A 26450-nucleotide genomic window follows, 5' to 3' on the forward strand; every position below is an offset into this window, starting at 1 on the left:
AACCTTTGCTGTGCTTCAAAGATATGCTCTTGGGCAGCTTCCAGGGCCGAAAGGGCCAGCCCCAGAAGTGCAGAGAAGGAAGGGGGCGGGGCGGGGCGGGGCGGGCCAGGGTTCGGACCAGACCGCAAAAGGGGTTCAGCTCAAGGGCCTGGGGGGCCGCCAGGGCCTTCCAAACAGCCGGATAGCCTGCTAGAGAGGACCACGCCTGCCTCCTCTCCCCTCGCTGCTGGCTTCAGCCAGCCCTTGGCCAGTCATCCGGGAACCCCCGGGGCGGGGCCCCTTCAACCCAGCCCTCCAGCGGGAAGGGCCCCCACCTCCTCCCAGCCCAGCCTTTCAGGAGCAGCAAGCAACTGTGCCTGGGAGCTGGCTGTAAAACCAAGAAAGATGACCCAGCAGCTCCCACACCCGGAGTTCTGGCCTCCCCCCAGCAAGACACAATGGCCTCTGTGGGCCCCTAGTGAGGACCTCTGGCAGAGCACCGCCCAAGCCTCCCTCCGGGGTCTCCTCACAGATGCCTCTTTTTATAGTGAGCAGAACACACTTTGGTTGGAACTTTCTTAGGCTGCTGTCCCTGAGGCAGACACATCTGCTCCAAGTGCTAGGGAGCAGCGTGGATTCGCCTCCACTCCCTCCCCCACTGGCTGGGCTGGTAGGGAGTTTCCTGGAATTTAATAGCTTCTGTGTAGCGCCAGTGTGGACCCTCTGCAGAATCCAGAGGACAGGAGCTGGGCTGTGACACCCATGGTCCCTAACGCGGCACACCCAGGGCCTTAGGGGACGGACAGAGCCCACGTGTCCTCTGGTATCCTCTCCCCACACAGAGGCACACACACTGGCTCTGCCTTTCTCTCACGGGCTGCCTGCTCCATGAACACAAGCACCTCCACCCATAGCCCTCCTTCGTGAAAACTCACTCACACACCCGGAGGGACACACACACACACACACACACACACACACACACACATACACACACACGTTCAAAAGGCTCTCTCTGCACAAAGGGTACAAACGGACAACAAAACTCTCCCCTGTGCTAACTGTATAGAAGGAGAGGAGAGGGCTGGAGAAGAGAGGCTGGCAGGCTGGAAGGTTCCTTGGAGCACTGAGCAAAGCTGCAAGGGACAAGTGGCTCTCCATCTTCCCAGCTATTCCTGCTGTGCGGGCTCTGGGAACCAGGAACAGGGCATCTTGCATGGGCCCCTTGCTACTTCCTGGCTGCCCAGGGGGTGCCATGCTCAGAGTTTGACCTGAAGTCACAGCTGAAGAAGGAAGACTCCTGGGTATTGTTCAAATGCTCATGACTTCAAAGACAGAGCATGCTAGTAACCTCTGGAAGCGCCACCTACTCCAAACTCCCCATCCATCCAATAGGTATTTACTGAACACCTGCTAAGGACCAAGCTCCCCTCTAGGTGCCGGGAAGCTCAGCGGTGGACCAGATGCACTCCTGGCCTGCCTGGCACTCGCCATCCACGAGGGAGATGGATAATGAGCAGAAAAACACCGACGGTCAGCGGCAGCAATGAGAGCCGCAAAGCACACGGAAGCGGGGTGAGGGGGCAGAGGGACCTGTTGGCCAGGGCAGCCCAAGCCCCCGAGGGTCAGAAGCACTGGAGCAGAGGAGTGAGGTGGGGAGCCCGTGAGGTCTGTGCGGCTCCGAGCACGTTTCAGGCACAGGTAGCAACAAGCGGAATACAAGCTGCTGAGTCTGAGGAGCGGCGAGGCCGCCGCTGTGGGTAGGCGAGGGCGGGCACACAGGGGCAGAGGAGCCACATGTCCCCTCCCACAGTCCACGTAACCCTGGCAGGGCCGCCCGTGCCCGTCTCCAGCTCTGAGAGAGGCTCCTGAACTCCGCTCAATACACAGGGCTGAAGCGTCAGGGACCGCTCCCACACTCTAGCCTCACTCAGCCAAGTTCAAAACCATAACAGAAGACAAAGCTTCTCAGTGGCCCAGCGCTCCCCTGGGCTTGTGGCATTTCACCCTCACTACAGGCCTACCAGGTAGGTACAGTTACCAGTCCCGCTCCACAGAAGAGGAAACCGAGGCTCCAGGAGGTTAAGGCGCTTGCCCAAGGTCACAAGCTAACACAAGGCAGAGCCAGATCTGTGCAATCGCCAAGGACTGGACACGCCCTCCTACCCAAGCTGGCCCTTGCCTAGAACCCACACTGCTGCTGTAAGCCACAATCCCAGTTCCAAGCTGTATCCAGCTGTCGCTGTCTTGTGGATCTCTGCCCTGTCTTTCCCTAGAAAACCTTAGGTCCTTCCAACAGTGGGGACCAGACTGTATGTTCTCTGAATACCACACAAGGCAGTGAGACTTGTTGAACTGACTGAACTGCCTGGCATGGTGTTGGTGTTTAATGAGGACGCTGCATTAATTTGGCAATTAAGGACTCTGGTCCCACTGCACACAGTTCTTGAATGGAGGGCACATGAGACTGGGATGCAGGCTGGTGGGCTGGTGGCAGCCTGCTGCCCCGAAACGTCTCCTTCCTGCAGCTGCCAGCCACCCCACACACAGCCAGCGCTTCTCCGGCTCACATCACTGAACTGTTCCGCCAAATGCCCCCTCCACCCCTTGCTTCCTTGATGGGTCCCACTGGGAAAAGGTGAGCTGTGCCTTACCTGGCATCAAAATCACCTGATAATGAGGAGCATCTAGTACCTCCAGGCTCGGGGCTTCAGGCTAAGGGTTTCATGAGATTTCCTTCCAAGGCCCTACTGCATAGGCACCCACATCAGGCCTAGCCCCCAGCTCTGATAACTGCCCCTGGGAGGCCCACCCAGCCTGCCCCAACTGTCCAGGGGCAGGAAGCCAGCAACACAGCTGGTGTGTGGACCCAGGCAGTCTGTGCTCAGAGCCTCGATCACAGTGTCACCGCACCACGGGCCACTTCACCACATTTCCTCCGTTCAATGAGAGAAACCAGATTCCTTAACGACCAAGTGTCTCAAGATGAGGCCCAGAGGGAATCATGGGCGATGAGGCTATATATTCTCTCTCTCTCTCTCTCTCTCTCTCTCTCTCACACACACACACATGCTCACTTTCTTCAATGAGCTGATGCACACTTATTGAGCACCTATTATGTGCTGGCATTGTGCTAGGGACATAGTTAACTAAGGCAGGCTTCCTTCACCCCAGGCCTTGGTAGCTAGGAAAAGGGACCAGCAAAAATTCTGAACCAACTGTGGGTGCAGTTGGGAGAAACTGTGGGACACACGGCTTCATCACCTAACGACGGTCGTTCTCTCCCCAGCTCCCTAGGGAGATTTCCCCCAGCCTCCAGGGCTCTGCCACGTGAACCCCAGTTTTGTGAAAAGTGGTTCTTTTGAAGATTCTGACACCTTGACTGCTATGGTTTGGCTTTTTTTAAAGACAGGCTCTTACTGTCACACAGGTTGGAGTACAGTGGTACAATCATGGCTCACGGCAGCCTCCCAAGGAGCTGGGACTACAAGCATATACCACCAGGACCTGGCTAACTTTTTATTTTTTTGTAGAGACTGGTCTCGAACTCCTGGGCTCAAGTGATCTGCCTGCCTGGGCCTCCCAAAATGCTGGAAGCTGCCACACATGGTTGCTGCGGCAATTATTTTTTAAGTGAAAAACCAAGTCTCTGAAGCCTAACTTTCCAAAAACACACAAAACAAAAGGAAGTTTTGGTCAGACTTACACAAACACCTTCAACACTCACACTTCCAAGGACTGACCTGGAGAAGATGACTTCACAAGACCCCTCTGCAGCCTGCTTGTTCCAGCACAGTCCAGTTCACGGGCGTAAGCCCCCCAGCCGCAGATGGGCAAACTGTCGCTCCAGTCCCTCGCTCACACCCTAAGCCAGGGCTGGAGAAGCAGGCTAATCACACAGGCAGTTACCAGCACACACAGTTCAGAATCCATCAACGATGACTGTGCCGAGGGGGAAAATACACCCCAGTCCCGAGGGACGCACTGGGGGCACTGGTGCAGGTTTGAGAGTGGCTAAGGTCTCAGACCTGCTCAGAGACCCCAGGTGCTCACCGGCTCACCCGGCGGGCACAGCACACTTCTTACTTGTCCCTTCCAAAATCTCAGAGGAATTGGGGCTACTAATTTCTTCCCTTCTGTTAATAAACGTCAACAAAACTTTTGTTAGAGAATAAAAGTGTGGGCTGGGTGTGATGGCTCACACCTGTAATGCCAGCACTCTGGGAGGCCGAGGTGAATGAACCGCTTAAGGCCAGAGTTCGAGACTCCCGGGGACAACACAGTGAGACCCTGTCTCTATTTACAAAAGAGAAGTGTGTGCAATCCATTACTTCTGGGTTCCCTCTCCCTAGTCCCCATCTGACTGGCCAGCCAGCTACCCCTGGTTTCTCTAGCCTCTGACCTTGGACACCCTGAACCCTGAGGCCTTGCCCACCCAGCAGTCATTTATTCCAGCACCAGAGCCATCGTGGGTCACAGGGTAATGGAGCCAAAGCCAAATGCTCTTCTGAAAAGGGAACTTACGAGTTAGGCAGGCAGGCAGGTAGCACCCAGTCAGCCTCTGGGACACACCCCAACCTTAGGAGCCCTGCCTCTGGGCAGAGGGAGAGAGGAGCTGACCAGACCCTCCCTGCTCTTATCTTCAGTCCAAAATTCATGGGCAGGTTCAGTTTCTCTCCACCCAGCTTCTGAGGCCCTTCCTCTTCTGCAGAGTGAGTAGCGCAGCCACTGCCCAGCCCAGGAGGTGGAGAAAATGGGAGACCAGCGGGGAAATGGTAGAAACAGGCCTGTATCCATGGCTTGTAACTACGGGCAGGTGCTATCAGTAACCTGATTATTTTACAACTGGGGTCAATTTCTCTGGAACTGGGTTCCTGGTGCCTCTGAAGTTGAGCCATTTGCATCCTCCAGGACTCGGGATCCTGGGGCGTGCCTCACACAGTATTTTCCAGGCTCTTCCTGAGAGCTGTAATTCTATCTCTACGGCTTGCTCGAGAAAGAAGAGGAGGAGGATTTGCTGAGAATTTAGTGCAATTGTAAGCCATAAGCCCTAACCAGGAGCCCTGAGTGTGTGTTTCAGAGGAGGGTGGGGGCAGGGATGTGCAGGGAATGTTTCTGGGCCCAGGAGGAAAGAGACCCCTCTCTATACGGCCCCCAGCCTTGCTCGACAGGAGGCCAAAGCTCCTGGGAAGAACACCAGGCTCAGGCAGTTGCTCAGCTCTATCCCAAAGTGAAAGCAGAGTCACTTCTCAACCCACTGGTGGACACCTCCTTCTGAGTACCTACAGGCTCCTTCCAGGCCCTGGACATTCTTCCACACGAGGCAACGCTCCCCCTTGTCTCCATGTCAGCCAGCATTATACACACAGCCTTCTGAGCATGCCAAGAAGGTACTGAACCGCACGTGACCCCAACCTAACCACTTCAGCTCATCAGATGGCTTATTAATGGAAGATGGAAAGCCCCCAGGATCTAAAGCAACAGAGGTTCAAATCCTTGTGGTGAAGGGGCCGCACACACAGAATAGGAGGGTGGTCTGAGCCACGGCTCCTGGGGGGTGTGGGGTCCCCAAACCCACCTAGCCACCAGGGAAGGAGGCCAGCCTTCCAGCACTCCCTGCACAATTCCGCTCCTTCCTGCTAACAGGCGTCCTCTGCTTACTAGCCATGCAAGCACCAGCTCTTCTGGGAAATGTGAGGCAGGGAGGGCTGAGACACAGCCAATCACCTACCACACTTGAGGCATTCTCGCTGTCTCTCCCCACACTCACACGCACACCGCATCTGTCAGAAGCGTGTTCCCATCTACATGTGGTCCTCTGTTGTCCCTGCTGTCATGGACGCCTGGATGCTGAAAGTGAGCATTTCCCACACCTTCCCACTGTGTATCAAGTGGAAAACAGGCTTTTGTTCCTAAGCAAAGGCACCTGGCTGCTCCCCATCAGCATTCCTCACCACGAGAGGCTCGCTGGTATCCCTGGATCCTGCCATTAACCTTATTTTTTGTTGTTGTTGTTGTTGTTTTTTAAGTGAAGCTGGAGAGAGGAGCTTCAGCAGACAGAGATCTTGCAGCCAAAGGGAAGCCTAGAAGGGAGCCGCTGTGAGCTAATCCCCTGCAGGGCTGTCCTTCCAAGAAAGGAACCCAGACAACACAGAAAAAGTTCTTGAGCAACTCCCAGGCGGTCCAGCTCCAGAGCCCCAGGGTAGCGGCCACAGCAGGAGAAGTTCCCCAAAGGTGTCTTCTCAGCTGGGAGGAAGGCTCTGCAGTGAGCTTGCTTCCCACTGTGTGGCAGGAAAGTGCTGAATGGGGTGGTGTTGCCCAGCTCTAGAGGTGCTGTCTTAAAATCCTGCTCTACAAAGCAAGCCCAGCCTGAGCCTGGATTAGACAGGAGCTTGATATTATTCAAGGACACATTTAGACCCTAATGGCTTTCCAATGAAGGGGTAATTTACTACCTGGGGGCTAAACTACCACTGGGGCCTGGGCCATAAATGGGCCTTTTCCCCAGACCACCTCAGTCCAGAATCCTGCGGTGTCAGGGGTCAAGACAAGCCAAGTCCCATCACACAGATAGATGGCTTTCCCCAGAAGAGTCATGAGGGCCCCCAAACACCTCTCCCCACACCCCCCTTGGTGTGTGTGAGTGGGGGGGGGGGCAGGCTGGGGTTGCCAGCTGATTCTGGGATAAGTAGGGCTTTATCTCAAGGGAGAATCTATTTCAAGCCACAATCCTTCTCAGAAAGAGGAGGAAATCACAGAGTCCAAACACCATTTCAGGTGAAATCAGGAGGTTATTCATCTCCCCTCAGAGCAGACAGAAAGAAAAATCAATGTTTTAGAAGGGGAAAAAAAGGTTCCATTTGAATTAATGGGTTTGTGGCTTCTCCATTGATCTGAGCCTCTTCACACTTTCTTTTTGTGCTTTTGTGCTCTTGGGGAGAGGGGAGGGAGCAAGGAATGGGAAGGAGGGGGTGGGCCTCCCGTAAGGAAAAGGACGGTCTAACCTTAACCCTTCTACAGGAATAATGCTAATTAGCGTGGCTTAATGAGAACTTCCCCCAGGAAGCGCAGCCCGGTAGCGGCGGCCGGACTCCGGCAAACGCAGCTCCGGGTGGGAGCAGGGTCACTTCTGCTCCCGAGTGGCTGGAATAAAAATGCGGATTGCACTCCCCCCTCCTCCCCTGCCAAAGTGTCCAGTCTGAGGACTAGGTGGAAGGAGGAGAGAGAGGGCGGAGGTGTAAATCCAACTTAACCCCTGAGCGCGCCCTCGAGCCGGCCGGCTGCCCCCGCCCCGAGTGTTCCCTCATTAAGAGAGGCCCCTTCGCCAGGGGCCGCCGACGCCCGCGGCTTCCGGTCAGACGGTGCACCTGAGAGGGACACCCCGTCCCCTCCCGGGGGGGACCCAGGCCTGCCGAAGTGGGCGCAACTCTGCAAACCGCGTCTCAACTACCCGCGCCGCTGCGCGCGGGGGAACCCCTCCCTGCCACTCAACGCTTCCCGTCCTCGCATCCCCAAACACAGTCCACTTCCCTTCTAGTGGCGGCCGCGGCAACCAGAGCCCGGCCCCCACCCCGCCGCGAACGAACGCCTCCCTCCCCGGGACGCGGTGCCGAGCCCGCGGCACACGGAGCGACCGTCGCACAATACCGCGGCGCAGCGCGCACAATCACCGCCCCCCAGGACCCGCGGCGCGCACCCCAGAGTGGGGTGCGCCCGGCGACCCCGGGCGCTCCGGGCCAGGCACACCTCTCGGGCGCCCCGCGGCCCCCACAGTGCAGCCTTCATCGCCCCCCCCCCATTCTCCGCCACACTCGCCCGCCCCCCGCCCCAGCCCACTCCGCCCAGGGCGCAGCCGCTCCCCCGCGCCCCCTTCCTCAGCCCCAGCACAGGAAGCTCCCCCTGCGCCCCCCTCCCCAGAACCGCCTCCAGCCCCCCCGCCCCCCTAACCGCAGCTCAACGGCCGGCGGCTGCAGCCAGAGAAGGGGGGCGGCGGCCCGGGCCCCGGAAACGGCCCGGTCGCCGGGATCCCGGCCGGACTCCGTACCTGGGCTGGAGGCGAGGCGGAGATGGGCGGTCGGGATCCGCGAGTGAGCGGGGCGGGCGGCGGTGACAGCCCCACAGCTCCAGCTGCTGCTGCTGCTGCTGCCGCCGCGGCCGCCCGGGGAGAGGGGCTGGCACCGCCGCGGCGCGTCACTGCCCGGCCCGGGGGCGGGGGTGGCCAGGAGGAGGGCCCAGGCGAGCAGCGGCGGCTGCGGCGGCGGCGCCGCGGCCCGGAGGAAGGGGGAGGGGGCACCGGCACGGGGAGGCGGGGGAGGGGGGCGGGACCGGGCACGGGGCGGGGGCCGGGGGGAGGGGAGCGTAGGGAGGGCGCAGGCTGGGGGAGTAGGAGGAGCAGCCGGAGGAGGTGGCGGAGGGGCGGGTGAGAGGGAGGAGTGGGCACGGGGGGAGGAGGAGAGAGGAAAAGGAGGCACCCAGGGAGACGGGAGAGGAGAAAGGAGGGAGAGAGGCGCGGGGGGAGAGGAGGAGGAAGGAGGGGGCGCTGGGCCAGGTAGTGGGGGATAAGGGCGCGCTGGACGCGCTGCCGAGCGCTTCGGTGGGGAGCGCGCTCTTAAGGGGGAAGCGCTTCGAAGAAGATCCTTGCAGGAGACTGAGCCCGGAAAGAAGGCGGTGGGATCTGTGCCTGCCGGTCGCTCCCGGAGGCCGCGGTCTCCGGGTCCGGTGGGGGCTGGGGGGAGCGGGCACCCGGCGGGCTGTCTGCGTTCAGGCCGGGAGAGGGAGACTTGGCCCAAAGAAAGTGACTCAGGCGCCCTCGGGAACTCTCGGCGTCCGGGCCCTTTGGGCGGCCCTCAACCCCGGCGCGTTCTCTCGGGTCCTCAGGGACGCGGGTACTTGTGGGGCGGGGCTGCCGGGCCCCGGGGCTCGGCTTCCCAGGGCGGCTGGAGCGAGACCCCGGGCTGGGAAAGCCAGGCACGTGGCCGGCTCTCTGCCGTGCCCCCGCCCCACCCCCACTGCAGGGCCCCCCTGTGCTTGATCAAGTTCAAGCTCGAGCTCCTCGGCGCGCTGCCCACCGGCTGCCCCTCCGCGCCCCTCCCCCTCCCCCATCCGCACCGTCTCGCTCTTCACTCTTCCTTTGTCTCTTTCCCACCACTTAGTTTACACCCCCTCCGCCCTCCTCCCCGCCCCCCGCGGGCGCCCTAGTGTCCGGACAGCGCTCACCTGTTCGACCCAAACATCTCCGCGACCCCGAGCGCCCGCGCGCCCGCCCCCGCCGCCGGTCATTGTGCTTCGCCAGCCCGCACGGGGCCGGGTCCTGACGGCGCGCAAGCCACAGTTGTAAAGTAATAGGATAATCTCGGGGACGCTGCTCCAGCCCAGACCCGGGCACGCACTGTCCGCGGAGACGGCACCGCCGGGGAGGGCGGCCACACGGGGCCCAGACGGGGTCCTCCTCCCCGCGGACGGACCCCTGCCCCGGGCGCAGGAGGCGGCGGGACGGGCGTCGCGGGGTGGGGGCCCCGAACCTCCGAGCAACCTGGGACTCGGCCCGAGACGCAACACGCTCGTCTCCAAACCGTAGAATTAGACCCCGATGGAGAAAATGGGTCAGGGGACCCATTCCCACCCTACCCCCCCAAATCCAGACCCTCCGCTACAACAAATGAGCCTCAAAAAAAAACCTTGTGCTTCCACAAGGATGGGGAGCTGACCTCGTGGAATTCTGTGGGGAAATTGCTCCCCCCCCCCAAGAAAAAAAAAAAAAGGATTAACGATCCCACCTCCTGATTCCTTCGGTCGCATCCGAAGAGGAAGGGCAATTTCTACTGACTCTTTACGCTACCATTCATTCACGGTGGAACCAGCAGAGAAGAGAAAACGAGACAGCCACCGCGATTGTTTGCAATTTTGAAACAGACTGCCTTTAACCCTCCAACTTTTTTTCTGTAAAAAGCCTTTTTCTTTCTTCCTCTGAAAGCTTCGCATTGTGAACAATCCGTGGTAAACAAGGCTCCCTCTACAGCCGCGAGTGGGAAGTACAACCCCACAGGTTCGGAGCCCAGCGTTCACGCGTCAGAAAAATAAAACGATGACAAGACATCACATTAACACCACGCAGGCTTCCTTCCGCACATGCTAAAGATTCTGCTGTCAATAGAAAACTCACACTTTCTTTTTAAAAGAGGGTTTGGGCATATTACTCATTAGCACCTTTTATTCCTGAAATCAAGAATGTTTTCAAACCAATTCACTCTCTCAGATTTACTAGATGTCATCCTCAGTGGTGTGGGGCAGGTGGGAGGCTTTATTTATCCAAACGTGTTGTTGCCCGATCATGATTTTTAGAACAAACTAATGGCCATAGTTCTTAAGTTCCAGGAAATGGGAGTGTTTCCACCACGGGAACTGTCCATCCTCACTCTGAAAAATGAGATAATTCAGGCTCAGGATTTCCCTCTTTCCCCACCACACTTCCAGAGACCTTTGACTTCTCCTGGCCTGAATTACTATTTCACAGCAGTGGTGGACATCTGAGCTTGAAATATAAAGCCAAATCCAACTGAAGTTCAAAGGTGGCATTGAACCCAGATAACCCACCTCTTCTCTGACTAATAAAAGAGAGCTAGTACCGCCCAGGAGGGCAGAGCAGTGATTTTCTCTAGGCATGAAATGTGAACTCATTTACCATCCCAGAGATAAAACAGCGCAGCTCTGCTCAACCAACAGAAAACAGTTGAGAGCCCTGCAGAAACCCGGCTGTTGAGCAGCACTGCAAATTAGGTGAGTTTTCATGTGTGTGCACTGAAAGCCCTTGGAAATCTCCCAGATCCTTATTCCTGCAGGAGCTGCCACTCCTGGAGTAACCTTGTGTAGGTTGTTTTCAGTGTCCTTGTGCCACTCCCCCCCTTCCTTAAAGTGGCCACAGCAAGAGTCCCAAGGACGAATCCAGTGACCTAGTTTCTTGACCACGAATTCTCCTAGTGATACGTCCCTTCTTCTGGCCCCAGCCTGGTGGGAGACCATGGCAGAGAAAGCTGCTCCCATCTGCTTCAGGGGAGCCATGCTGCCACGCGTCCCCTCCAGCCTCTGAAGACACTGGGTGTTTTTGTAAACAGATGATTGGCATATGCTCTGATGGGGCTTTTTAAGCAGCAACCCCTTTGATGCAGTTTCCTTTATGAATCGAGATGTCCCACAAGTGGAGTCCTGGCCATGGAACTCCGGTTTGCTATTTATTAGGACAAACAGGATCTTAGTGTCAACAGAGCAGACACTGTTCAAGCATTTCAAAGCATTAAAAAAAGATTTATCCCCATAAATGACTTATTAATGACAGAGGAGAAAATGTACCTGCACCATGGAGCAACCTGGCAGACACTTGCCAACCAAGTGATCAAATTGAGTAGCCTCCAAAGTGGGACCACCGGACATGATGTGCTCAGCTCCCAAACGGAGGCAGTGGAAAACGGAGGCAGCATCAATTGAGCTGTGTGCTCCCCCAAAACGCTTCACCTGAATCTGCTCCTCAAGAGACAACCAGACAAGAAATCCAGAAGGAGTAACTCCACAACGCAGCTATCCTGGACTCTACAAAACATTGATTGTCACTAATTGACTGTCCTAAATGATGAGATGAAATAACAGTGGGGCACGGTGGCTAACACCTGTAATTCCAGCACTTTGGGAGGCCAGGGTGGGACGATCACCTGAGGTCAAAAGTTTGAGACCACCCTGGCCAACACAGTGAAACCCCATCTCTACTAAAAATACAAAATTGGCCTGGCATGGTGGTGCACACTTGTAATCCCAGCTACTCGGGAGGCTGAGGCAGGAGAATTGCTTGAACCTGGGAGGTGGAGGCTGCAGTGAGCCCAGATCATGCCATTGCACTCCAGCCTGGGCGACAGTAGCGAAATTCTGTCTCAAAAAAATAAGAGAGGGAAATAAGAACTAAACTCAATGCATGACTCTTGTTAGATCCTGTAGAGAAGGAGTGGGGTGGGGACAAGGGGTGGGGAGAGGCAGAGGATGGGGGTGGAGTGAGGATGGAGGCCAGGGTGGACTTTCGGCTGAGTGAGCAGGGAAGAGCTCTCCCAGGAGGAAACCACCGGGTGTCCTAATCCCCAGAGGGCAGAAGTTGACAGCTGGGTGAAGACCTGAGGGCACTGTCTTCCAGGCAGATAGAGCATCTGGTACAAGGCTGCTGAGGTGCTGAGGAAAGGAAGGGTGGCCAAAGTGGCCAGAGCAATGTGGGCCGAGGGAGGACGGGAGGGATGAGAGTCGGGGACACACAGAGCCAATCATGCAACCTCCTGAACACCCCCACGAGATGTGTGAGGTTTGTGCTGGGAGTGAGGAGAGGATGCAATCTCAATGATGTTTTTAGATCAGGGGAGATGAGATTCTAAAAGAGCAGAAGTAGCTGGGCGCGGTGGCTTACACCTATAATCCCAGCACTTTGGGAGGTGGAGGCGGGTGGATCACGAGGTCAGGAGTTCGAGATGAGCCTGGTAAACATGGTGAAACCCTTCCCCACTAAAAATGCAAAATTAGCTGGGTGTGGTGGGTGCATACCTGTAATCCCAGCTACTTGAGAGGCTGAGGCAGAAGAATCGCTTGCACCCAGGAGGCGGAGGTTGCAGTGAGCTGAGATAGTGCCACTGCACTCCAGCCTGGGCAAAAGAGCAAGACTCTGTCTCAATCAATCAATCAATCAATCAATCAATCAATAAAGGGGCAGAAGTGGTTGACAGGGAGACCAGTGAGGAGGCCCAATGAAAAGAGTGCTGTCAGATGGGACTAGTTCAAATTTTGGCTCTGACACTAGACGGGTGACTTTAGGCACCATACCTAAACCTTTCTAAGCATCAATTTCCTTTTCTACACATGATCCACTATGTTTTTGTTTGTTTTGTTTTGTTTTTGACCACGCCTTGCTGTGTATCCTAGGCTGGAGCGGGGTGACACGATCTGGGCTCATTGCATCCTCTGCCTCCCTGGTTCAAGCCATTCTTGTGTCTCAGCCTCCCAAGTAGCTGGGATTACAGGTGCGGGCCACCATGCCCAGCTAATTTTTGTATTTTTAGTAGAGGCAGAGTTTGGTCATGTTGTCCAGGCTGATCTCAAACTCCTGGATTCAAGCAATCCACCCGCCTCGGCCTCGCAAAGATCCACTATGTTTAACATGTGTTTAATGTAGCATTTGGCACCAAATTTTCCACTTTGAGATTACAAACTCTGGTACCCAGCCCCTAAGATGGCCCATGATGACACTCGCCTCCCAGTTTCATACCCTGGTACCATCACAATGAACAGGGCAGTGGAACCAACGGTGTATTGTGGAAATGAGGGTGTGTGCCTGCTGAGGCTAGATCCTAGAAGACATCCTGATCTTTTCCCCAGAGGGAGTACTTGGTAGATGGTAGCTTTTAGCATTATCATCATCATCATCAGGACTGTATATCTCACAATTACACATTCATGGTCACATCCCTCTCTCTAAATGCTATACCAGTTCACTCTGCCACTAGCAATATCTAGCAACATTCATTTTCATTGCATACTTGTCACTGCTTACTATTAGCAATCTTTTTTATCTCTGTCAATTTGAGGGGGGAGGAATGGTGTCTGTTATTTTCTTTTGCTCCTCTTCACTTGGAAATGTCCGTATATGTTTCTGTGCACTGTGTGTTTATTGCACACTTGTATTTTTTTTCTTTTTTTTCTTTTTTTTTTGAGAATAACTTGTTCATATCCTTTGCCCATTTCTCTGTTTGAATTGTCGGCTTTTTTTTTTTTTGTAAGAACTTTTTGGAAATAAGGAAAATTAATCTTTTGTCATGTATTTTGAAAATATGTTTTCCTTTTGTTGTATTTTTAATTAGTTTATGACAAGATTTTTTTAGCCATATGGAAATTTTACATTTTTATATTATCCGATTTTTTTTTTCCTTTAGGGCTTTAGGGTTTCAGGTTAAAGCATAAAGCATAAGTTTTTTCCACTCTAAGATTATAAAAGTAATTCACCCATATTTTCTTCTGGAAGCTTTATATCTTCATTACATTTAAATCTTTATTCTATCTGTTATTTATCTCAATATAAGTATCGAAGTGGGGCTCTGGCTTATTTTTTTCCAAATGGCTATAAGTTGTGTCAATACCATCTTTTATTTTTTATTTTTGAGACAGGGTCTCACTCTGTCACACAGACAGAAGTACAGTGGCATGGCCTTGGCTCACTGCAGGATCAGCCTCTTGGGCTCAAGTGATCCTCCTGCCTCAGCCTCCCAAAGTGCTGGGATTACAGGCATTAGCCACAGCACCTGACCTGAATACCATTTTTTTTTTTTTTTTTAGACAAAGTCTTGCTCTGTTACCCAGGCTGGAGTGCAGTGGCGTGATCTTGGCTCACTGCAACCTCTGCCTCCCGGGTTCAAGCAATTCTCCTGCCTCAGCCTCCCGAGTAACTGGGACTACAGACACCCACCACCACGCCTGGCTAATGTTTGCATTTTTAGTAGCGATGGAGTTTCACCATGTTGGTCAGGCTGGTCTCAAACTCCTGACCTCAGGCGATCCACCTGCCTTGGCCTCCCAAAGTGCTGGGATTACAGGTGTGAGCCACCATGCCTGGCAATGCCATCTTTTAAATAACTCATCTTTATCCATTAACTGGAAATGTTGTCTTATGCTAAATTTCTATTATGTGTGGATTTTTATTTTATTCTGTTGATCTATCTATTCCTGTTAGTATTATGGCTTTAAAATATGTTTTCTGGCCTGGCACAGTGGCTTACGCCTATAATCCCAGCACTTTGGGAGGCTGAGGTAAGCAGATCACTTCAGGTCATGAGTTTGAGACCAGCCTGGCCAACATGGTGAAACCCCGTCTCTACTAAAAATACAAAAATGAGCTGGGCGTGGTGGTGGGCACCTGTAGTCCCAGCTACTGGGGAGGCTGAGGCAGGAGAATTGCTTGAACCCAGGAAGGGGAGCATACAGTGAGCTGAAATTATGCCACTGCACTCCAGCCTGTGCAACAGAGTGAGACTGTCTAAAATACATATATATATATATATATATACACACACATATATGTATATGTATATATATGTGTATATACATATATATGTATATGTGTATGTGTGTGTGTATGTGTGTGTGTGTGTGTGTATATATATATATATAGCTGGGCATGGTGGTGTGCACCTATAGTCTCAGCTACTTGGGAGGCTAAGGCAGGAGAATCTCTTGAATCTGGGAAGCGGAGGTTGCAATGAGCTGAGATCATGCCACTGCACTCCAGCCTGGGTGACAGAGCAAGACTTTGTCTCTTTTATATGTGTGTGTGTGTGTGTGTGTGTGTGTGTGTGTGTGTGTGACCCCTCCATGCCTTTGACCACGCATGTTTTTAGGCCTGTGTTCCTTCCACAAATATGTACAGAGTCCCTACCACACACCAGGGATCATGACAAATGCAGGTGCCATGGCAATGAACAATACAGACCCAGGGTTGATCACATGGAGCCTCCAGGCCAGTGACGGGAGAGAGGTTAAACAAGTGATGTCATTGGATCCTGATCTGCATGAGGGTCATGGGAGGAGTACTCCAGTTTATACTTGACAGTCCTGAGACCTGCTAGGAGGGAAGTGCCCAGGGTATGAGGAGGATGTAGCAGATCTGGGAGGGTTCCACTGAGGAGGTGACATTTAAGTTGGGCACTGAAGGATGCATGGGTGTTCACGAGGTGAACACCTACCTGGGCTGTCAACAAAGACACCTTCCACCCCAGCCCAATCAAGATCCCTCCACAGACTGCTGCTCAGCTGGCTCTGAACTGACACATTTGTGGTACTTCCCATTTCCCGCATTAAACCTCATTTTCCCAACTGGGCCATTCGCTCTGAGGGCTGGGACAGGTTCTTAGAAGAGCCATCTTGCACACAGTTGGGATGAATCACTGCCTCACTCAGGCACCTGTCCTGCCCACTCCAGCACAGCTCTGAGGTCTTCAACAGAGCTCAGAATGAAGCGTGCCATCCTGGACACCAGCCACACTTTGTAAATTTCATGGGGGTGTGCCCTACCTCTTTTGCCTCCCCCTTCTTTCCTGGTGCCCTTGGAGAGGCTCAGACAAAACACCAAGGGCCACCCTGCCTTTCCACTTGCAGGTGTGTACACAACAAAAGGAACACACATGTTCCCTAAAGAACACATAGTAGGTCAGGCATGGTGGCTTACACTCATAATCCCAGCACTTTGGGAGGCTGTGGTGGGAGGATCGCTTGAAGTCAGGAGTTCAAGATAAGTCTGGGCAACACAGCAAGACCCTGTCTCTGCAAAAAGAACTCAGCTGTGCATGGTGGCATGCGCGAGCAGTCCTAGCTACTCTGGAGGCTGAGGTGGGAGGATTGCTTGAACCTAGGATATCAAGGCTGCAGTCAGCTGTGATTGTGCCACTGTACTCCAGCCTGGGCCACAGAGCGTGACCCTGTCTCAAAGGACAGACAGAAAGAAAAGAAAGAAAGGGAAGAAGAAAGAACACATCAGAGACTGGTAGGCTGGTCATAGCAGCACTATTCACAACAGCCCCCAGCTGTCCACCAGTGAACAACGGGTACATTGTGGTCCCCAAATACCGTGAAATACTACTCAGCCATAAAAAAGAACAAACTACGGATGCATGCCATAACACAGATGACTCTCACACACTTAAGCCTGTGAGTAAACAAGCACATGCTGTACAGTTCCATTTATAGAAAGTTCTAGAACAGGCGAAATCAATGTATGCTACTAGACGTCAGGTCAGTGGTCACCCTGCCCCAGGGGCAGCGACTGGAAGGAGCACAAGCAGTCTTTGGGGTGGTGCTGATGTTTCGTATCTTGATCTGGATATGGGTCATAGGAGGTGGGGCCGGTTTGTGAACTTGGCTCAGCTGTGAAACTGAGTGATGCGTGCTCTTTTCTGAATGTGTGTTATGCTCCAGTAGAAGTTTCCAAAGAGGAAAGAGCAAGCCAGGTCGGTTCTATGGCTGAGCAGCCGGGGGCTTCTTGTAGTCAATGACTGCGACCCCACTGGACACCAGGCACCTATGCTGGGCGGTGTGTCTGTGTTCTTGTTTAATCCACCAAATAACAAGGTTGATGTTAATTGCCATTGTGCACATGAAGACGAGGGACTTCTGGGAGGGAAATATGTGACTCACGCAGTCACCCAAGAGTGGGGAAATGGGCACTCAGAGAGCAGGAGACACATCCGCAGTCATGGAGCTAGAAGCCAGTGGCCACGCTGGACCAAGATGTGTGGGTCTCCAGGGTGGTGGTGGGCCCTGCTCAGGTGGGTCCTCTGGGCCAGACCATGTGGTGCTGTGCCTCACTGACCTCCAGCAGAGCAGGAGGGGAACCCACCAGAGCAAGTCGGATGCAGCCAGAGATGTCCCCTGGGTCACCCCTGGGAATGATCTGGGGCTGCCGTGAGGCCCTGCTTCGGGGGATCCCAGGGCTTCTCCATAGATGCCTTGGAAGGAGGCTGGCCTTGGAGGCCAGAAGGGATGAAACTCTTAGCTGACTGCCCAGCAGGTGAGGAGAGGTAAGGACCCTCCAGGGGCTGTGAGATTAACCTAGTTCGCCTCCGTCCAAGGAAACTGCACGAAACGCGGGGCCGGTTACCAAGAGAAAGGAGCGGGCAGCACCTCCTGCCTCGGCCCTCAAGCCCTTCACGGCAGAGACCATAGGTCCGGTGCGGATGCTGGCCAAAGACTCTGGGGCCGGGGACGCTGCATGGGGATCTTTCTGGGCTGAATCTGGTGTTGGGGGTTCGTGTCCAGGTGTGGAGCAGGGAGTGTGTGGCTGTGGACACGTTCTGTTTGGACTCTGGCCCTTCCTTGATGTGACCTCAGGCAGGTGACATAACTCTCCAACCCTTGGTTCCCTCATCTCTGAAATGGGGGAACAGCAGCAGGGACTTGTTTTTGAAGGCTGCCGTGAGGATTAAATGCAGTGATGGCTGAAGAGGGCTGGACTGGTGCTGGGCACGGAGGGCCGCCTGAACCATGGTTACGGATAGTGATGGTGCTATGAAAACTAAGTACTGCCGGGCGCGGTGGCTCAAGCCTGTAATCCCAGCACTTTGGGAGGCCGAGGCGGGTGGATCACAAGGTCGAGAGATCGAGACCATCCTGGTCAACGTGGTGAAACCCCGTCTCTACTAAAAATATAAAAAATTAGCTGGGCATGGTGGCACGCGCCTGTAATCCCAGCTACTCAGGAGGCTGAGGCAGGAGAATTGCCTGAACCCAGGAGGCGGAGGTTGCGGTGAGCCGAGATGGCGCCATTGCACTCCAGCCTGGGTAACAAGAGCGAAACTCTGTCTCAAAAAAAAAAAAAAAGAAAGAAAACTAAGTACTACCCCAGTCACCACTCCACAGGCATTTATTGAGCCCCTACTATGTTCCAAGGCCCGATCCAGGTGCAGAGACCGCGGTGGTGAGATAAGCAGACCTGGGCCTGTCCATGTGGAGCCGATGGTGCTGGTGCTGCTGTGGCCTCAGAGTGTCCCTCCCCTGACTGCTGCCTTCTTTTTCCTTCCTCTTCCCCCACCCCTTCCCTTGAGAAATAACAGCTTTAAGGCTGGAGAGACCAGGGCTCTCTTTCTTACTAATTCTGTGACTTCAGACAAATTACTGACTAGGTGCAGTGACTCACCCTTATTACTCTAGCACTTTGGGAGGCCGAGGCAGGCGGATCACCTGAGGTCAGGAGTTCAAGACCAGCCTGGCCAACATGGTGAAACCCTGTCTCTACTAAAAATACAAAAATTAGCCGGGTGTGGTGGTGCATGTCTGTAATCCTAGCTACTTGGGAGGCTGAGGCAGGAGAATCACTTGAACCCAGGGAGCAGAGGTTGCCGTGAGCCGAGATCACGCCACTGCACTCCAGCCTGGGCCACAGAGCGTGACTCCATCTCGAAAAAATAAAAACCCCACAAAAGCAAATTATGTAAGGTCTCTAAAGCCGAACGAACCTCAGTTTCCCCATGTGGTGAGGGACTGAATTCTGTGTCTGGGGGTACCTGGCACATAGAAGGTCCCCAACAATGGCTGTTCCTGCTCCCCCACCTGCCTCCCTTTCCTTTTTTCTTCTGCCTCCCCACTTGCCCCATTTCCTTTCCTTGCCATTCTTTGTCTCTGCCCAAGCCCTTGGTATCTTAACACCCAAACAGATTGTCAAATTTTAGTTGATGGGTGTCCAGGCTGTGGCAGATACGGTGAACCAGTTTTCTTAATATTATACCCCGAATCAACATTCTCCCTAGTCTTTCTCAACCACAGAGGGTAGAAACATGAAATTCTTTCTTTCCCAGCCTCCCTTACAACTGGGAACCATGTGACCCTCTTGCAGCAATAAGACATCAACACAATGCCTTGAATGTGAACAAGAAGGTTGGAGCAACAGCAGGCAACTTGCAACCACGAGGAAAACGTCAGCAACATCAGAGACTCCAACCCAACACTGCAGATGGCACCCATGGCGGCTCCTCCATTCTTCTTGTTTTAAGGCTTACTGTAACCTCCACCTCCCGGGTTCAAGTGACTCTCCTGCCTCCCAAGTAGCTGGGACTGTAGGCCTCTGTCACCACGCCCGGCTAATTTTTGTATTTTTAGTAGAGACAGGGTTTCACTATGTTGGCCAGGCTGGTCTCAAGCTCCTGACCTCAGGTGATCTGCCCACCACAGCCTCCCAAAGTGCTGGGATTACAGGCGTGAGCCACCGTGCCCAGCCAGCCTTTTCTCTTTCAAGAGGACACAGGAGCCTCTTGACTCTTTGCAGGGGACACAGGGGGGCCATGTTCAGGTACCTGCTGTGCGTGCTGCAGTGCCTGGGAGCAGACAAGCATTCAGTTTCCTCCCTTGTGGACTCTGCAGCAGGGAAAAGTGTCACGGCTACTGTAGAAGTGTGCCTGGCCCTTCCTCAGCCACAGGAGGATCCCCGTTAAAGAACACCTTATGTTTCTATTTAGAGACATTCTAAATGCCAGAGCCTTAGAATGACCATGGGGATGGCAGGGCATGTGCTCTGTGACTCATTTCTGTCGAGAAGGCTGCTCCTGGTTGTGCTGGGCCGAGTCCCTCTCCCCAACTGTCTTTGGCATCTCAGGCCAAAGCTCAGGACTGCCCAGGCCTGTTCCTGGGGTGGTGCAGGAGGAAGCAGAGGGCTGATGGGGATGAGAGGGGCAGGTAGGCGGGCTCTGGGCCCCGTGCCCAGCATTGCCAACAACATGCTTGCCTGCTGCTGACTCCTGACCCACTGAACTTCCTCCCCAGAAGACAGTCCCTTGAAAAAAAGGGTTCCTCCATGAAAATGCAAAATTAGAAAGCCACAGATGACTGACCCTAACCTGCTGTTCCAATAACACGGCTGGGGGCAGTGGCTTATGTCCTAGCACTTTGGGGAGGCTGAGGTGGGTGGATTGCTTAAGCCCAGGAGTTCAAGACCAGCCTAGGCAACATGGCAAGACCCCACCCCATCTCTACCAAAAAATATAAACAGGCGCCCCCCACCACATCCTGGCCTAGAATAAATTTTAAAAAATCGTTTAGAACATGGCCAAGCGTGGTGGCTCACGCCTGTAATCCCAGCACTTTGGGAGGCTAAGGCAGGTAGATCACGAGGTCAGGAGATCAAGGCCTTTCTGGCTAACATGGTGAGACCCTGTGTCTACCAAAAACACAAAAGGATTTGCCAGGCATGGTGGTAGGCACCTATAGTCCCAGCTACTCGGGAGGCTGAGGCAGGAGAATCGCTTGAACCTGGTAGGAGGAGGTTACAGTGAGCCAAGATCACGCCACTGCACTCCAGCCTGGGCGACAGAGTGAGACTCCATCTCAATAAATAAATAAATAAATAAATAAATAAATAAATAAATAAAATACAAACATTAGCTGGGCACAGTGGTGCGTACCTGTGGTCCCAGCTACTCAGGAGGCTGAGGTGGGAGAATCACTTGAGCTCAGGAGGTGGAGGCTGTTGTCAGTTGTGATCATACCACAGCACCCCAATAAAAGAAGTTAGATGGCTCATGAGGCAGGGGCACACCGAGAACCAGAGTTGCTGGACTCCTTCTCAGGTGTTCGTCTCCACATTCTTTTTTTTCCTTCTTAGACTGGGATAACGACTTTCGACCTGAGACAGGCCCAGGTCCCTGCCCTGCTCCCCACTGGCAATGAAAGATCACCACACATGTGGGTACCCGGCTGGCAGGTCCAGGAGGAGTGGCCTCTGAAGCTCTGTGTTCTTTCCCAGGCATAGCTCCCCCTTGCTCCTCTATCCCAGTCCCCCTGCTGTTCCTACCCCAGAGTCTTTGCACGTGCTGCCTCCTGTGCCTGGAATGCCACCCTGCTTCATCTCTGCAGGTCTGGCCAGTTCTCAGCATTCAGGCCTTGGCTCGGATGCTGCCTCCTCAGAGAGGCCACCTCGCCCTGAGGCACAATGTGCCATCTTTCTCTATTTCAATGCTCTACCCCAAACTTCTTTCTTTTGCATATTCTTTTTTCTTTTTCTTTTTTTTTTTTTTGAGACAGAGTTTCGCTCTTGTTACCCAGGCCGGAGTGCAATGGCGCGATCTCGGCTCACCGCAACCTCCGCCTCCTGGGTTCAGGCAATTCTCCTGCCTCAGCCTCCTGAGGAGCTGGGATTACAGACATGCGCCACCACGCCCAGTTAATTTTTTGTATTTTTTTTTTTTTTAGTAGAGACGGGGTTTCATCATGTTGACCAGGATGGTCTCGATCTCTTGACCTCGTGATCCACCTGCCTCGGCCTCCCAAAGTGCTGGGATTACAGGCTTGAGCCACCGTGCCCGGCCTGCATATTATTTTCATACCGCCTTGTTTATCATCTCCAGGCCTGTGAGCTCCTGAGGATGGGTGCCTTATCTGTCTCATTCACTGTGGTATCTTCAATGCTTACAATGACATCCAGCATGTAGTAAGAACCTCGGAAATGATTTTTGAGTGAATGAAGGAAGAAATATCTTTCTTTCTTTCTTTTTTTTTTTTTTTTTTTGAGACAGAGTTTCACTCTTGTTGCCCAGGCTGAAGTGTAGTGGCATGATCTCGGCTCACGGAAACAAACCTCTGCCTCCCAGGTTTAAGCAATTCTCCTGCCTCAGCCTCCCAAGTAGCTGGGATTACAGGTGCCTGCCACCATGCCCAGCTAATTTTTTTGTAGTTTTAGTAGAGAAGGGGTTTTAACATGTTGGTCAGCCTGGTCTCGAACTCCTGACCTCAGGTGATCCACCTGCCTCAGCCTCCCAAAGTGCTGGGATTACAGGCGTGAGCCACCACGTCCGGCCTAGGAAATTTCTTTAAAACAGCACGATGCTGTATTGCAGGGAGGACAAGGGTCTGGCGGGCTGTGAGCAGAAGCTGTGCTGTGCGCCTCTCAGCCTGAATGGGGGTGGGGGTGCTACCCGCCCGCTGGGATCCACACCCAGTCACCCTGAGCAAAACAAAGCAGCCGGCACAAATTCACAGAGCAACACTATGCCCTCCCACCCTCACAAAAAAAAAAAAAAAAAAAAAAAAGCCCGATAATGAGGTAAACACCATCATGACCAGGAAAAAGCTTGGCCATGCTTCTTCCAGTCCACCCAAAGCCATTATCTCTAATTGATCTCCAGACATCAGCTGCTGAGGCGTCTGAAACCCTCCTGCACCCTCCAGGTCTGGTTACAAAGCCCTGGCCCACCCACCCGCCCGTGGAGTCAGGTCTCCTGGAGCTGCTCGCTCTTTGCTGGGAGTGATGGGGCCTATCTGGGCCCCACATGAAAAGGACCCATCAGGCTGACAAGAGTCAGGGTGGGTCAAGAACCAGTGTAAAAGCTACAGCCACTGAATGCTCAGCTGCTGGGGGCTGAGCTGCCTGAGTTTCCGTGCCTTAAGTGGAAGGCTTCACAAAGCCATCAGGGGTCCCCCATTCAAAACAAAAAACAATGAAAATCAGCAAGGGCTGCAGAAAGCACCCTGCTCAAAATATCCCACTAGTTCTGGGTGAAAGAGGCACCCAAGAGCTGGAGTGAGGGGTTTAGATGTAAAACAGAACAGGACTTAGCCACAAGATCATGAATCCCTTCCAGGTCTTGGTCAGAGCTGTGGCAGTCACAAGGGCAGCCATTGGCACAGGGACCATCTGGATGTTTTGAGCTGCTCCTTCCTGGCCCAGCCCAGGAAAAACGTCTCCTTTCCTGTTAGATCTCTCTTGTCCTTAGAAACAGAGCCGGAGTCAGCTCTCTGGGCTGCCTGGCAGGGGTAGTTTACAGCCAGAGCTCTGACAGGACGGAGCAGTGTCTCCCCTTATTCATGGATGCCCAGGTAGCAGCTCCTGAGCCCCGCAAGCTTTTCCCTTGACACAAACAAAGAGTTCCCAGGCCAGCCCTGCTCACAGAGTTGCTGCTTGTGGCACCAGGCAGCTCTCCTGCCTGCATCACTAAATTATGAGTCCTGCGTGCATTTTTTTTTCCCCCAGATAATAAAGTTGAAAGGCCACCTCGGCATCCTCGAATTTGTGGGGGTGGAGGTCTGCAGCCTGGAAGGGGCTCGAGCCTGAAGGAGATGCTGGGGACAATGAGCCGTTCTGGTTCGGGGTATCCGCCAACCCCACCAGACACTGGCTCTCCAGACAGGGTGGTGGTGGTTTTCCACTTTGCCACACAGCTTCGGGGAAGCCGGAGGAAAGACAGACACAGACCTCTCCCAGCCCAGGTGGCCCTCACAGAACAGAGGAAATGCTCTTGTTCTGTGGGCATTTGGAAACTGTAGCAAGTTTCTAGAAAGCACCCCAGGATGTTCAAGAACATATACTGATCACAAAAGTAATGTCCCATAACAAAAGATGTTTGACACTGAGCTCTTCTCACCACTCTCTGTTCTCTTTAAAAAAGAGAAGAAGGTGGTTTCTGAGAAATCATTCCCTCTCAAGTTTAGAAAGGTCCTATGCCCTATTTTCACAGGGCACAATGGCTCATGCCTGTCATCCCAAAGAGAGAGGATCGCTTGAGCCCAGGAGTTCAAGACCAGCCTGGGCAACACGGTGAAATCCCATCTCTACAAAAAATGCAAACAATTAGCTGGGCATGGTGGTGTGTGCCTGCAGTCCCAACTACTTGGGAGGCTGAGGTGGGAGGATCACTTGAGCCTGGGAAGTCGAGGGTTGCATTGAGCTGTGATTGCACCACTGTACTCTGGCCTGGGCAACGGGAGTGAAACCCTGTCTCAAAAAAAAAAAGTGCTGCTCAGGCAGGAGTGTAGTGGTGTGATCTCAGCTCACTGCAACCTCCGCCTCCCAGGTTCAAGCGATTTTCCTGCCTCAGCCTCCCAAGTAGCTGGGATTATAGACATCCACCACAACACCCAGCTAATTTTTTGTATTTTTAGTAGAGACAGTGTTTCTCCACGTTGGTCAGGCTGGTCTCAACTCCCGACCTCAGGTGATCCGCCCACCTTGGCCTCCCAAAGTGCTGAGATTACAGGCATGAGCCACCACGCCTGGCCTGAAATGCGCTATTTTCTGGGGGAGGCACAGAAGTTCAAGATCAGTCTGGACAACAAAGGGAGACACTGTCTCTACTTTAAAAAAAAAGTTTTTTTTAAAGAAATACCCTATTTCGCTTGATACCCTTTTAGGAGGATGGGGAATGCTGTGCTGCTCCTGTTCAGAGCCTGGAGTACCATGACAGTCCACCTCTGTCAGTGAACAAAGAGGCCTGGGGTAAAGTGTCTCCACTTAATGCTCACGTCGTCAGATCAGCAGGACTGCTGCGGTATTTTTCCTCCACCAAAAAGGGGATGAAAATATTTTTAGGCACTAAAGAAACAATTTTTGGCTACAGTGGCTCATGCCTGTAATCCCAGCACTTTGGAAGGCCGAGGTGGGTGGATCACTTGAGGCCAGGAGTTTGAGACCAGCCTGGCCAACATGGTGAAACCTCATCTCTACTAAAAATACAAAAACTAGCCAGGCGTGGTGGCGTGCACTTATAGTCCCAGCTACTTGGGAGGCTGAGGCAGGGGAATGACTTGAATCTGGGAGGTGGAGGTTGCAGTGAGCCGAGATTGTGCCACTGCGCTCTAGCCTGGGCAATAGAGGGAGACCCTATCTCAAAAAAAAAAAAAAAAAAAAGAAACAATTTTTTTTTCAAGTAATGCCTTTTTTTCAAACAAGTAAAACTTTTATCATTATCATTATCATTATTATTATTATTTTTAAATGGAGTCTTTCTCTGTCACCCAGGCTGGAGTACAATGGTGTGATCTCGGCTCACTGCAACCTCTGCCTCCTGGGTTCAAGCAATTCTCCTGCCTCAGCCTCCTGAGTAGCTGGGACTACAAGTGCACGTCACCATGCCTGGCTAGTTTTTGTATTTTTATTAGAGACAAGGTTTCACCATATTGGCAGGTTGGTCTCGAACTCATGACCTCATGATCTGCCTGCCTCAGCCTCCCAAAGTGTTGGGATTACAGGCGTAAGTCACTGTGCCTGGCCCATAAGCCAGCAAAATTTTTAAAAAGAGAGCCAATAAAGGAGAAACCATTCCTACTAGATACTAAAATATATGAGAAAATTTTCACACTTTAAACAGTTCGGTGCTGCTACATGAATAGTCAAGGAGCCTCGTGGACCAAACAGAAGTAGATTCCGTTTTGGATGGAAACTTAGTAAGTTTTAAAGGTATCATCTCAAATCAGTGGGGGGAAGTGGAGTATTTAACAAATGATGCTGAGACAAAAGAGTTAAGCAGAACCTGTAGCTCAGAATATACAGTGTGAGCTCCAAATGGATCAAAGATTAAATATAAAAAACGAAAATGAAAACATGTATGCTTTTTGTTCTGTCAGCTGGAAGGGCTTACAAGAAAGGACACTTCAGTACCAAGGAGCATACATAGTACCCAGATCTTGGGTTTTTTTGGTTTTGTTTTGTTTTATATAAAATATAGAGAGATGAAGTTTTGCTATGTTGCCCAAGCTGGTCTTAAACTCTTGAGCTAAAGAGATCCTTCTTTCTGTGTTGGCCTCTAAAAGACTGGAATAATAGGTGTGAGCCACCATGCCCAGCCAGATATTTTTAGGCACTAAAGAAACAATTTTTTTTTTTTTTTTTGAGATGGAGTCTCACTCTGTTGCCAGGGTGGAGTGCAGTGGCATGATTTCAGCTCACTGCAACCTCCGCCTCCTGGGTTCAAGCAATTCTCCTGCCTCAGTCTCCTGAGTAGCTAGGACTACAGGCATGCACCACCACTCCCAGCTAGTTTTTTGTATTTTTAGTAGAGACGGGGGTTTTACCATGTTGGCCAGGATGGTCTTGATCTCTTGACCTCAAGTGATCCACCCGTCTCAGCCTCCCAAAGCGCTGGGATTACAGGTGTGAGCGACCGCACCTGGCTATTTTGGTTTTTAATACGGTTTTCCAATGAAAG

General features: G+C 53.0%; 1 protein-coding gene across 7 annotated transcripts in view; it reads right to left on the bottom strand.

The window, feature by feature from the left end:
* The window catches only part of NOL4L (nucleolar protein 4 like), a 148885-nt gene that overhangs the window by 32928 nt on the left and 89507 nt on the right, over positions 1–26450 (bottom strand). The window contains exon 1 of one of the 7 annotated variants that reach the window (XM_010342706.3): positions 9756–14362. The exons of 4 other annotated variants lie outside the window; for them this stretch is intronic. The gene's annotated coding sequence lies outside the window, so the exon portion shown is untranslated. Of the gene's footprint in view, positions 1–3; positions 7527–8023; positions 8244–9755; positions 14363–26450 lie in introns of those variants that run through there. 2 more of the 7 variants (XM_039479276.2, XM_010342705.3) reach the window with 2 other exon arrangements.

Source organism: Saimiri boliviensis, chromosome 9 (assembly GCF_048565385.1).
Source record: "Saimiri boliviensis isolate mSaiBol1 chromosome 9, mSaiBol1.pri, whole genome shotgun sequence".
Classification (NCBI taxonomy): domain Eukaryota; kingdom Metazoa; phylum Chordata; class Mammalia; order Primates; family Cebidae; genus Saimiri; species Saimiri boliviensis.